Raw genomic sequence first — 14,395 nt, 5'->3', positions numbered from 1 at the left:
TATGCACAGAGAATCAATGGACTGATACCAGAGAACCTCACTAAAACTGTGGACTACAGGTGAGTGACACAGAAAAGACAAACCAAAAAATAGAGGAGAAGCAGAAGACCTCAGCACTAAAGGAGGTCTGCCATGATTTCTCCTATATAAAGCCTCAAAACTGATGGATATTGACTGAAGCTAATGAGATGTTAATAGAAGACCTCCAAACAAGAGGTGATGGCTGGTCTAGAATTTCTTAACCTCTGGCATTGCTCTGGGCAACGCCCCAGTCCCTTGTTCTTCAGCCTGTCAAACCACTTCATAAAGTGGAAAAACCATTTCAGGCCTCCATCTAGTGGTTGCTGCAGAGTATTAAACATTTGTAAATTTAAAAAATAGGCATTGACAGGTGCGTACCTGTAACACTGCTTACTCTACGTGTACCTATAATCCTTCACGCACCGATGTCTTAAATTTCTTTTTCCTGCCACAGAGGTTGGATGCAAAACACAAAGTTCCCAAAAGGAAGCACATGGAGATTTAACACAGAGGCCTACCCCACCCGGAGACGAGCACAATGAGAAATTGGTGTCGTGTATCATCACAGGACGCCAAATAGAACGCTGAAAGGCGCACCACCCCGTAAATTTGATGCAGTGGGGGAAAGGGCTAGGTTCTACTCCATATGCATGTGTTATTAGAGAATGCCTTGAACTCCCATTACAAATTCACCTACACACAATAGCTTGCCCGTCTCCTGGCTACCCAACGGAGAAGACTCAATTTAAGTTATGCCCAAGGTGCAATACAAAATTCCCTTGGAAGGACCTGCACTGACTGTGCAATAACGTCCTTGCAAGGGATCACGACGATTCTCTGTGCAAATCTTGCAGGCTTTTTAGAGCGTACATTTTAAGAGCGTCAAACTAAGAGGTGGGCAGCCTAGACTAGGCAGGCTGAAAAGAGATTGGGTACATCTGCTGCTACTGCGGAAGATCTCAAGGCACAGGAAGTGGACATTGGTTGTGAGAGGGACGACGAAGATCAAGAAAAACTGAGGAAATGCAAATAGTTTTCTTGCAGCCAGCCTCCAGCTACATGGGGCTGATGTTGGGTCGTGCAGTGTGTACAACCTCTGCCGTCCAGTTGGTTTCCTCACCAAAATCGCACATCGGCATTGGGCAGCTACCAAACAAAAACACACACCTCGGTGGGCAAGAGAAGCCGACAGGAACAGGGCAGGGGAGGACACAAACACAGAGCCATGTCCAAACATACTACATCCACACCTAAAGAAAAACCTGAACGACACCTGATCAAACATGCAAGACAAAGGGCGTATCTCTGCCTAAATACCAAAAACACTCCCTACACATTGAGAGGATAAGGGACTACATCCATGGAAGCAAAAAGCATACTGCTGCACAGAATAAGGATAGTACCCTGTCTGAAGTGTCTGATTCTGAGGAGGAGGAAGACATTCTCCTATGACCACGCCAGTCTACACCACAGGGAACCCCTTGGATGGAGGAGGTTCATTTTCCTTATGGGAAAGATGGAATCTTTCATGGAATTATGTGATAGATTCCCAAAAACAGAGTGAGTGGACACGGACCGGCATACAGCTTCAAGAGACATAAGACATTACCATCCCAATCTGAGCAGACTTAGGAGGAGGAGGAACTGTTGGAGGAGGATATCTACTCGGATTGTTGGGGATAAGGAGGAAACTGAAATGGACCCAGAGGACTATACTCTCCCAGACCAGGCAGAACCTTTTACTTCATCCTCTGCTTCAGAAGACAAAGGTGGGGGCAGGTGGGGAGTCATTAAAAGTTTCTCAGTGCAGTATAACTGCTGATAAATCCATCACTGGCACTTTTACCGCACAGTGAAACCAAAGGTTTGCCGGTGGGGGTGACTGATTTACCTCCAACCAAGAGCTGGAGGTAAATCGGGGCCCCACTGGCAAACAAAAGCTGGAATAACTGCCACTGGTAATACTGGTGCCGGTAATTCCAGCAATCCCCTCCATGCAGTCCTATTGGATTCCATGGAATGGGGATTTACCGCTGTTCGGAAAGTTTCCCATATACGTGTAATTTACCCTCCAGTAGTGTACCCCACAACTTTTTGATATTGTCTGACAAGCCTAGACTGACTTTTGCCAGTGGAGCACAGCCTTCTGCTGCACTCCGCTGGGTTTTTGTTCACTTTGTTATGGGGATACCGACATGCCCTTAAAGACAGTCAGTACTGGGAGACTTTGTTTCCCTTTCCAATGTTTCAACTTTTCTGCAACATGTTTCCAGTGGACAATGTACCTTACAGTATAGTGCGCTGGGGTCTTCCTTTCGTTTCCAAAGACCCTAGACTCCCACAAAGGATTTTTTTGGTAGAAGATGTGCCTTAGACAGGGCTGGTGGCAGTGTAACGTTTCGCATATTTGTAACCCTTTCTTTCCATGCAAACAGTTTACCGTGGTTGGCAATGGAAGGTGGTGTGGCTCTAAAATGGCCATGCCACAAGGTTATTTGTCCTTTCCTTTAGCCATCTTGTCCCTTTGCCTTCCCCAGGTCGCGCAGACCCTGGTCAGTCCTTATTTGCTCATGCATTCTCCTGCGAAACACCTTGTGTGTGCCTCCAGGATGTGGGCTGGACTGTCTAGTTCCAATACACATCATGGGTGCCAGAGAGTCTGGTGTGCTGGGAATGACTGGGACCACTGTGGTCCGTGATTGTTCCGCGTCTGATCTGCCTGTATGGGAGCAGATCGCCATTGGGTCCTCTTCGTTTTGGCATAAAGGAGATTCTATATAAGAGAAGGCTCCAAATGATCACACCAGGTTGATCTCTTGAGTTCTCACTGAACCTAGGATAGGATCCAAGCATCCTGAAAATAAGAAGCTGAGTCGAGGAACTGCTGGTGACCCACTGGAAGGTTTGGCACCCTTAGCCCGCTGTTGTCCTGCAGTACCCCTCTGCATCTGATCGAACTAGAAGGTCTGCAAAGGCGCTTCGACCCATTTGAATAGTGGGAACAACTATTGATGGCACCTTCATCTTAACCTGCAAGCGAGCCTCTTTGGAAGTGTTCCTGGGCCAACCAGTGACCTGATCAGCTTGCGCAGGTCCTTTGCTCTGAAACCGCTGCCGTTTCGAGTTGACACTTGAAACTTGGTAAATCATAAGCACTGGGTCCGGGGCACTCTCCTGCTGAGTTTCGTGCACCTATGTGCCCTAGGTCTAGAATTAGGAGAGTACGCCTGAACCCGAGTGCACGCATTCGCTGTGTCACCCAGCCATGCTGACAAACTTCGCAGGTGCCCTGCTGCTGTGCCCCTCCGTGCCCTGAATCCTGCTGCAATGAAACTGACCTGATCCCCCTTCATCAGGAGTGGAGAAATGGCCACTGACCTGCTACAGAATCATTGCTGTAACTCAGTCACTGAAAGCCGCAGAGCCACACAATTGCTGATTTGAACCTGCAACCGAAGTGGACTCGACTGCCCAAGTTTAGTCCGGTGTGCGCCTGGGGTTGGTACTTGCAACTCTTACCGGTGGCTCCTAGAGCATCCATCAATTTTTATGCATGATTGTTCCCTGAGAGCAACTCGCCTTTCCACAGGTAGCCTGTGCTACTGTCCAATTCCCAACACCTGTAACCTGTTCTGCCTTCTTGGGGAGACCCTCCTTGAATAGTGGCAACTTATTCTTCATAGCCTCGCCCACCTTCCTGAGTCGCTACAGCCCCTGCTAGATACCCCGTTTTCACTCTACCGCAGCGTTGCGTCCACCTGCATCCGAAAATACTTTTGAGCGCCATGCTCCACTCTTCGTAGGGACTGGACTGCCACTTAGTTAGGGATTGATTGATGAAGAACTACCTAAAGCCTATTTGCACTGTTTGCTCCCTTTCTTCATCGGTTGTGGACCCATTCTGTGCACTATTGCTTTAGGCCACTTGGTAACTGTATATATGTTTCAAAGTAGTGTTGTGTTGGTTTGATGTATTACTGTTGATATTTGCTTTGTGTTTGATTTCAAAGGTCTTGAATAAATGTATATGTATTTTTGATATATACACCTGACTGGGAGTGATTTGTAGTGTCCTTTACTGTTTGTGCTCATTGTGGGCTTTCAGTCACCCGCACCCCTTCTGAGACCTAGTCTTGACCGCCGCCAATGCCACCTTGATTGGTTCTGGCTTTTCCAGAAGGTTACCCTGTTCCAAGAAACTAGGCTGGCCTTCTGAACCTTTGCCCACCAGGTCAGAGTTCAGAAATCCATCTTAACAAACGCCCTTCCCGCTGCCTGTAATATCAGGATATCAGGCGGTAGAAACGGTAGGTCTGTTTCCCGGTATCCTGCTGGAATTATCAATGGATACCGGGAAACTATGACCCTCCAAGTCTTGTACACGGATCTCTTAAGAGCAGCAACAAGCTTCAATATCCCGATGGAAGAACCCCAGGATGAGACTGACTTTGAGGACATCCTCAAAGAGGGGTCAGTCTCAAAATCCATACCTTTTCTTAAGAGCATACTAAGGAGAATCTCCCCATCCTTGGCCAACCAAGTACAAACAAAACCAGTTAACCCGAGAATAGGAAAGTATAGGCCAGTGCTTAGCGACCCACTATACATAAGGAGCCTGCAAAGAGTAGACACTTTGATGGCAACCACAGCTATGAACAGGGGCGGAGCATACATCAAACCTCAAATGCCCCCCTGATCAGGAGAGAACAACATTCTACTCCTTTCAAAACGGGATCACCACATCTGGAACCTATGGGGGTCAGAATCGCCAACGCTACTACAATCATGGCGAGATACTCTGAAGGCCAATGGGATGAAATAGAACAACCCACCAGTCAGAGAGCCCACTAAAACAGCAATGCTCAAGATCATAGCTGAGGGAAAAACTCAGCTGATGCAATGATTAAGTACAGATGCCACAGACCCAGCAGGAATAATTGATTCAGGGTCTAGCATAATCGAGAGGCTTGCTTGGCTCCGAGGCTCTGGATTTAAACCTGAGACACAAGCTAATCTAACAGACAAACTACTATAAGACCACTGTATGTTGGGGCCAGCAGTAGATGACTCACTAGAAAAGAACATGCGAATTATAAAAGCTCAGGCCAAATATCAGGAAGATCCTTCCAACAGAGGATCATTTGGAGGCAAGCGTCTGTTTCGTGCCCAGCCAAACAGCAGGAACTACAAGCCGACAACATGGTACCCCAAGTTTCCAAAGCACCTACACTCAAGGTACTAGTGGATACTCCACTGCAACATCCCTGACGAGGGAATGATGAGAAATTCCGGGTTTAAATCCGAGACTCGGGCATCATTGATTAACAAACCCGTGGAAGATTCCAATCTGTTTGGAAAAGCGGTGGATGAGGCACTGGAGAATGACAAAAAAAGAACATGAGACCCTCAAGTCCTTGAACCAAATTACCCAAAGACCTTTTCAAAGAGGGGCAAGTTCTCGCTGCTCCTTTCGCAGCCAATCCTATCAACGTTTCCCCCCGTTATCAGTATGGCTCAGGGAACAATTGTTCTTCGGGACAAGGTTCTAACACCGCCACTATTTACCCTCCCAGAGGACCACGTCAGGGAAAGGGAAGGGGCTGCAGCGCCACCCCTAGAGTCTCACTGGCCTCTGGAGTCCGGGTCCCCTCCCATGCCTTCCCGGTCAGGGGAGGATTAACAGCTTTCCTGCATGCATGAAAGATGATCACATCGGACCAATGGGTGCTCTAGACCGTCACCCACGGGTACTGTATAGGGTTCAGTCGGCCACCTCGGTACAAACCCCCAAGACCCAGGCACCTGATACCGGAATACCTCCAGATCCTGCTATAAGAGGTCAAGATCCTGCAGGAAAAGGGCGCCATTGAAGTCTTCCCCGTTCTACAGGTAAACAAGGGTATTTATTCAGTGTACTTCCTTGTACCCAAAAAGGATCTAACCATGCGCCCTGTGCTAGACTTGTGCCCAGCAAACAAGTTTGTCAAACCCCAAAAGTTTCGTATTGTGATGCTGCAAGAAGTAATTCCTCTTCTCAAGAAGGGGGATTACATGGCAACATTGGACATGAAAGATGCATACTTTCATATTTCAATGTTGCCGGCACACAGAAAGCACCTACGGTTCATGATAGAAGGCGAGCACTATCAGTTCAAGGTCCTTTCCTTCGGCATTGCCTCAGCCCCAAGGATATTTACAAAGGTACTGGCAGTGGCAGTGGCTCACCTGAGCAGTCAAACCATCCCAGTTTATCCTTACCTCGACGACTGGCTCATAACAGGGGACTCCTAGGAAACATGCCTAGCAAATACTAAAAATAAAAAGTAAATAGGACGGTCGACCTTCCGTCTGGGATTCTCCATAAACAAGAAGAAATCCAGCCTCAACCCCAGTCAAGTCAAGCAGTTCCTAGGGGCTCTTATTCGGACAGAAGACAGGCTCGTGTTCCCCTCCAACGAGAGGGTTCAAAACATGCTGTTTCAAATCCCTCAGTATGTAGCCGGTCCCGAGGTGACGATACGCAAGGCCATGCGACTGCTTGGTATGATGGCGTCCTGCATTTACTTGGTTCCTCACTCGTGTTTGCACATGCTCCCCATGCAAGAGTGGCTAAACAGCCAATGGTGTCAGTCCAGCAGACTATGTGATGATCTAGTGGTTGTCTCGGTAGCCCTCGTTCTCTCTCTGAGGTGGTGGTCGAGGGAAAACCTCTTGAAGGGGAAAACCTTCACCACCCCCGCACTAGAAGCCACTCTCACGACGGACGCATCCCTCGCGGTGTGGGGGGCCCTCACCTTCTTCAACAAATGGCGCACAGGGTTTGGCTCCCAGCGGTAGTTTCCAGCCACATAAACCTGTTGGAGCTACTAGCGGTGTTCAAAGCACTGAAAGCCTTTCAGACGCAGCTACAGGAAAAGAGAGTCCTGGTCCTCACGGACAGCACCACAGCCATGTACTACCTGAACAATCAGGGGGGCACTCATTCTCCAGGGCTGTCCAGACTATCTCAGAACATTTGGAAGTGGGCTCTCAAACACAAGATGTTTCTATTGTCTCAACACGTTCCAGGGGAACTCAATCTTCGGGCAGACATGCTCAGCCGAGACTTCCCACTGCCCTTAGAGTACGAATGGCGACTACACAAAGACATTGTCTCCAATGTTTTCGCAGAATGGGGTTCCCCAGAGAACGACTTGTTCACAACTCTGGAGAACTCATAATGCCCAGATTACTCCTCCAGGTACCCTCAGAGCCAATCCAAGGGGGACAGTCTCAGGATAACATGGTCAGGGAGATTTGTTTACGCTTTTCCCCCAACTCCCCTACTCAACAAGATTGTGCACAAGATGCACCAGGAACCAGTGACCATGATTTTGGTGGCCCCATTATGCGCACGCCAACCCTGGTTCTCCCATCTGATGGAAATGTCTCTTTCCTCCAATGAAGCTGCCTTGCCCTTACAATATGTTGTCTCAGGAGAGGGGGGAAACTCTCCATCCATGCCCGCAAGCTCTCAATTTAGCGGTCTGGCTCCTGAAATCTTAGAGGTTGAGCATCTCCAGCCTTCTCAGAGATGCATGGATATACTCAGAGGAAACCTAACACCAGACACTGCTACTCCAATAAATGGAAATGCTTTGTCATATGGTGTAATACCAAGGACATCAATCTCGTTGAATGTTCCCCTACGTATGTTGTATTATACCTGACTCGCCTGCTGGATTCAGGTCTTGTATTCAATTCCCTAAAGGTTCACCTAGCTACACTTTAAGCCTACACTACGTCCCAGCAGAAAGTGTCTTGGTGGAAGATCCCAGTGATTAAAGCTTTTATGGAAGGGGTTAAGAGAATGTAACCTCCCATTTCCAACCCAGCTCCCGCATCAGACCTTAATGTGGTGTTAACCAGACTTATGGGGTCTCCATTTGAACCTATGCACAAAGCAACTCTAAAAGCACTCACTTACAAGACCGCCTTCTTAGTGGCAGTCACTTCTATACGAAGAGTTAGTGAACTACAGGCCCTTTCTAGTCTAGACCCTTTTGTCACAATTCACAGAGATAAGGTAGTTATGCGCACTCATCCAAGGATTGCGCCTTAATTCATTTCAAAGTTCCATGTGAACCAGTCTATAGAACTGCCTACATTCTTCCAGAACCCTACCAACGTGGCAGAAAAGAGCCTACACCCACTAGATGTGCGCAGGGCAGTCATGTACCATCTGGAAAGAACTAAACCACTAAGGAAAACACACCAGTGTTTCGTTTCAATGGCAGGTGGTAGAGAATGGGATCTTGTCTCTAAATCAGCTATCTCTAAATGGATTGTCAACTGCATCACACTCTGCTACAAACTTGCCAAGAGATAACTGCTCTTCAAGCATAGAGCACACTCTACTCGAGGCACGGGGGCTTCCATAGCATTCATTGTAAATGTTCCTCTCAAGTCCATTTGCAAAGCAGCAACCTGGAGATCTGTACACACCTTTACAAAACACTATTGCCTAAACACTCACTCTAGGTCTGATTCTCAGGTGGGACAAGCAGTACTAAGACATCTTTTCACTACTGTTCCTTCTCACATCCCACCTCCAACTCCACGTACTGCTCGCTAGTCTATGAACAGCATGTGATTCTAAGCAGATTAACAAGCATCAGAAGACATGCATTACTTACCGTAATAGCATTTCTGATGTATCTGCTTCGATTCATATGTGCCCACCCTTCCTCCCCACTCAGATGGAAGGAACATAGACATCTTACTACTTCTTTCTTTCCGTACTTGCTCACGATAGTCATAAGGCTCCCTCACGGCAGAAAAAATACAACCAGAGGGACTTCGACGCATGAGGATGTCTGGGTACACTACACGTCACGTTAGCGATCGTGTTAAAGACACGCCTATGCCGACGTCCCCTTTCGATCCTTGAAAGAGAAGATGCAATATTCTGCAGTTACCACTAGATGTCGGACTATATGCACAGCATGTGAATCTAAGCAGATACAATCGTCAGAAATGCTATATGTTAGTGAGTAATAGTTATTTGTTCAATTACTGTGTATATAGTTATTTGTTTATGTCTTGTTAGTGTCTATATGTTGGTAGGTTTGAATATTTCCATTGTATAGGACTGATTTTTATTTGAAAATGTTTTATGGCTCCAATGTATATAAGTTTCTAAAATCTTATGAATGTCTCTTTATTGAATTTCTTGGGGTATGGCGAATTCGAATAGATGTATGTGTTAAGATATATTGTATTTTTGTTGGTTTTGGATGTATTATATCTTACATGTACTTGTTTGAATAAGATAAAGATCATTTTAAAAAAAAAATGAAATGCTATTACGGTAAGGAATGCATGTCATATTTGGGCATCGCCTGTTCTGAACTGTGGTACATTTTTTAGCATAAACTTTGGGTTCAGAATGAGAAAAACAGGGTAATTTTTAACAAAGAAGGGATTGTATCTGATTTGGGGAACAAGATTAATACTTCTTCCCCAAAGGTACTCAAACTAGTCTTGAGATAAAAAAAATCATTAAATAGTTCAAGAAGTTTAGGGGAAAGTCAGAGAGAGTGATACAAATTAATAGGAAACCCATCAGGACCTGGGGCGTTCCCAATTTTCAGATGAAGGATAGCATTCTGGATTTCTTGGTGGGTGACTGGACAGTCTAAAAAGGACAGATCTACTAGATTGGCTATTTTTTTTGTGTGTGTGTAAATAACTGATATTATATCAATGGTAGATTAATAAATATCTGAATAAAAGTAAAAAATGTTGTTTATTTGGTTAGTGTTTGTTACTGCTATAATGCCATGTTGATTAACAATTGAAGTAATCATATTTATTTCCTTTTTCTTTTTTTAGGTATGCTGCTACTAATATATTTCCGGCTTTATTGGAACGTGTATAGTATTTGACTTTGGATCTTAGTTAAGAGGAGCAAGCTTTACTGGAACTTAATTTATTAAATTCAATGCATTTCTTTAATAAAAGTGATTTGAAAGTAGTATCTGAGGGATTATTAAGAAATTATGATTCCAACAATTTAATAGATTTAAGTAGTTCACTTTTAATTTTTTTTTTCTTTTTAGAGGCAACACATTGTATTATAAAACCATGTAACATTGCTTTAAATGGGGGGTGTAGCTTGGCAGCCATAAGATAGACTGTGTTTCTTTGGGTCCTGATCTTTGCGGATCCTGCAAGATCCTTCGGCACACGAGATTGTAGCGGAACAATTGCAACTCAAAAGACATGACAGCTGTGTGAATAAAGGGTGAGCACGGTGGTGACACTCGGTTAAGGTTCCGGTGTGCAGCAACACAGTTACGAGGAAAAGATCATCAGACTGGCAGAGCGGTAGCTGGTACACAGCCACATATCGATGGGGGTGTAAGAGAACAGCCCCCAGAAACAGCTGATGAGGGTGCATCCAGGCGACTGAGCAGCAAAGTCGGAGGTACAAGTGAAACTGATAAAAATAGAGCCAACATTGTAGCCAGCATAGTACCACAGGGAGTGGACCCGACGGATTAGTGAATATGTAAGTGACATTACGGCAAAGAGGTGGGACTCGGCCATGCACAGAAGCAAAGTGGATTCACGACAAAGGCAAGCTGCTGCCCATTGCGGGTGTCCAGGCAAGGGATGATACCATTGCAGACCAGCAGAGGGGCACGGGCACAGCGAAATGTGTGCAACATGCCTAGGGAGTGCATACATGAGCCACAAAGGAAATAAATTCAATAGACTGCCCTAACCTTTGGCGAAGAGCGAAGCACCCCGCCTGGGGACAACGCAAAAACAATTCAACAGTAGAGAGTGCCCAGAGGAGGATGGCTGCCTAGGGCTGACACAGGATACTGAAAGGGCTGTGGTTAGCCACTGAAGGGAGCCCTGTGCAACAGTAGCAGCCTCCAAACTGAAAGTAGGCTACCAGCACTGTACCCGAGGCGTTCAGGCGCAGCACCCACTCGTGAACATTAAGCAGATCCAGGCAGCGGCAAAGCTTTGAGTCCTTGCGGACCCATCGCTCGTGGAAGCTGCAGGTGTCGAGTGAGAAACTAAGCATACAGAGCCCCAGCACTGAGGTGAGCAGGACAATGGAGCGCCAGAAGCGACCGAAAGCTAAGAGCTAAACCACTGGCTTGGGGGACTATAGCTAAGTTACATACGGAAGAGGAGATGTCGTCTAAAACTGGCAAGGCCAAAGTGAAACAACCTACGTTAGACATTTTCACTAAACCAACCCAAACACCAGAAGCGTCCATACATACAGGGGGAGACAAGCGAGGAGTAGCAAATCCAGTGCGCAGTGATCAACAGATCCTGGAAGCCATAGCGGAACTGAAATCCTCATGGAAGAGCAAGATTGATGCTACCATGGCAGACTTAAAATCCTCGCTGGAATTCTAGATTGACGCTGTCAGCGTGGACGTTAACCTCCTAAGGCAAGATGTGAGAGCGCTGGCAGAGCGCACAAGCGGGCTCGAAAGCAAAGTGAAAGCCAACACAGATACCAGCATGGCCAATACCAAGGAGGTCACCATATTGCAACAACAAGTGTGCAATCTGGAAAGCCAGGCAGAAGGACGAGCGCGGCGGAACAACATACGCATGGTTGGGCTTCGGGAGGGAGAAGAAGGCACGGACCCGACAAATTATATAGAAAATATGCTGATGCAAAAGATTTGCGCAGGCACGCTCACCCAGGGGTTCACAGTGGGGAGAGCGCATAGAGTCCTACCTAGGAGTCCACCACCAGGCGCCCCACCCTGGCCGATCATCGCCAAGATATTAAACTACAAACAGGGAAAAGATTTTGGAACACTTTCACAAAGGTGGGATGATAATCAGAGCATCAGCGACTGTTGCAGCCTACCCAGACTACGCCTTTCTGGTACAGAAACACAGTCTGCACTATGTGGCGGTCAAGAGACGACTGGGTTCAAATACATGCTGCTGTACCCAGCGAAATTGAAGGTTATACACAAGAACAAGGCATTTTTCTTCGAGACTCCCGAGGACGTGGTGGGATGGCTGGACACGTTGGGCTGTCCGGCAGAAGCGCAAGGCCAGTCGCAGAGCGGATAGGATAAGTGAACCTGCATTCCTCCTCTAATATACTATTGACTAGAACAGTTGATGTTAGATAGCGGTTGTAACAATGACATGGACATTGGGAAGGAATATAATCCAGGGAGAATTACAATATAGGCAAAATGCTGAGGCAGTGATTGTAGATATTGACCTATTGTGCCGAAAGTTGATTGCTAAGCGCAGGAGACTAAGGTGCTGCCTTCTTCTAAGCAGCATTAAGAGACACGCTATCGCCCCCGATAGTTAGTTTAGTTCGGATACTGTTAGTGCAGTATCCTCCTGCAGCGCTTCGAGTACGGGTTAACCGAGAAAGAGGCAAGATGCGGGGATGCCCGAGATCCAGGGATGGGGCTGAGCAACAGTTGGCGTTGCTTGGGGAAACGGGAGGTAGGAGAGTTGGGGTAATTGGAGGGAGGGGGGGGCCTGCATATATACACAATCGATGCAAAGGAGAGAAGGTCGAAGCGGTCTATGAAAATGGGTGATCTGAGAATTGTAATAATGAATGTTAGAGGGTTAAACAGCTATATAAAGAGAAATATAATTATTACATATCTCAAGCGGCAGAAGGTTGATATAGCGCTCTTACAAGAAACTCGCCAGAGATAAATTAGATACACTGACAAGGAAATGGAGGGGTATCACGGTTGGTACGGCCTACTCAACGTATGCAAGAGGGGTCTTGATCTTTGTGGCACCAGGGGTCCCATTTATGGGCCTCCAAACTGTAGTGTATAATGACAGGATAGTTATTGTCGGAGGCAAAGTAGAGAATAAAGATATTTGTCATAAATCTGTATGCCCCGAATCAGAACACCACAGCTTATTTTACGGCACTATACCCCAAGATCAGACCGCACAGGGACTGTGAGTTCATATGGGGGGGAGGGGACTTTAACTGCATGATAGACCCGACAAAGGACAGGTCGGATGACAAGTTTTCTAACCCACTCTCAGCAGCCAAGGCATTGAAGGCGTTGATATGGGACCTGAACTTGGCAGATATATGGAGGAAACAGCACCCGATAGACCAAGTATATTCACCTTATTCAGCCTCCCAAAACCTGTACACGAGACTTGACTATGTGTTTGCAGGCGACAAGGTGATGCACAAATCCACACACGCTGAATATAAAGCTATAGTCCTGTCCGATCACGCACCCCTGTTCATTAAGTGGCAAATACGGCCTCCCGCGTGAGGATCCCTACCTGGCGACTCAGTTTTGAAGCCCTAAAAGATGCGCGGTTCCGGGACCACATGCGGTCGGTGGTGCAGGAGTATTTTACACTCAACACCAGTAGTATAAGTTCGACCGGTGTGCTGTGGGAAGCATTCAAGGTGTTGGTGCGGGGAGAGGCAATAGCCAAGTCCAAAGGGTTACAAGAGGAAATAGTGCTGGAATTACAAAAGACAGAGCAGAAAATGGAAGGCATGATGTGGACTAGTAGTGGAACACAAGAGGAAGCAAGAGAATCTCTACGCTTCCAGCAGGAATGCATAATGCAATGGGAGAGGCTGGGTAACCTGAGCTATAAGAAATATATTGAGCCCCAACATGCAGAAGGGGATAAGTCTGGCCGCCTACTGGCGTGGTTATATAAGAGTGAGGTGCAAGGGGCAGATGGACACTTGCGAGAAACCCAAGAAGAGGTAAATGAGTGCTTCCATGACTTTTCTACAGGGACCTGTACAGTCTACCCACGGGGGAGGAAATAGTGGACACACAAGGGGCACTATCAGAGATAAATCTCCCCCGACTCACTGAAGAGGATAGGGACAGATGAAAAGTCCCCATAATGATTGATGAACTAGAAAATGTGATTACGGGTCTGCTTACCAACAAGGTTCCAGGGGTGGATGGGCTCCCCAGCAGTTTCTATAAGGAGTATAGGGCAGACATTCCCCCCCGCCCATTGTTAACAATGTTAAATGAAGCACTAGAACAAGGCAATTTTCCCGAATCACTAAGGGAGTCAGTAATTGTCCCCCTCCTCAAACTTAACAAATTAGACACTGACTGTGGGTCATATAGACCTCTGTCACTACTGTACCAGGACGGGAGGATGCTTACGGCGGTCATGGCAATGAGCCTGAGATCGATGATAGGCAAGATTATCCACCCAGACCAGACGGGGTATGTCCAGCATAGGAACATTACCGACAACCTGAGGAGGCTGCATCACATAATAGATTACACGAATGGGAAGATAGTCGAGGTGGCAGTGGTTTCGCTTGATGCTGTGAAAGCATTTGACTCAGTTAAGT

The 14,395-nt window shown here is 46.7% G+C and overlaps 1 long non-coding RNA gene across 1 annotated transcript in view; it reads left to right on the top strand.

Annotated features, from left to right (window-relative positions):
- The window catches only part of LOC138567148 (uncharacterized), a 59,649-nt gene extending 49,613 nt beyond the window's left edge, over nucleotides 1-10,036 (top strand). Inside the window, exon 2 of the long non-coding RNA XR_011302114.1 lies at nucleotides 9,895-10,036. This is a non-coding gene — a long non-coding RNA (uncharacterized lncRNA). The remainder of the gene's footprint in view (nucleotides 1-9,894) is intronic.
- Nucleotides 10,037-14,395: the final 4,359 nt, after the last annotated feature.

This window comes from Ambystoma mexicanum, chromosome 2p (genome assembly GCF_040938575.1).
Source record: "Ambystoma mexicanum isolate Mex_15411 chromosome 2p, UKY_AmexF1_1, whole genome shotgun sequence".
In the NCBI taxonomy this organism is placed as follows: domain Eukaryota; kingdom Metazoa; phylum Chordata; class Amphibia; order Caudata; family Ambystomatidae; genus Ambystoma; species Ambystoma mexicanum.
Note: the sequence above shows the minus strand (reverse complement) of the source record. Positions and strands in the feature narration are given on the sequence as shown.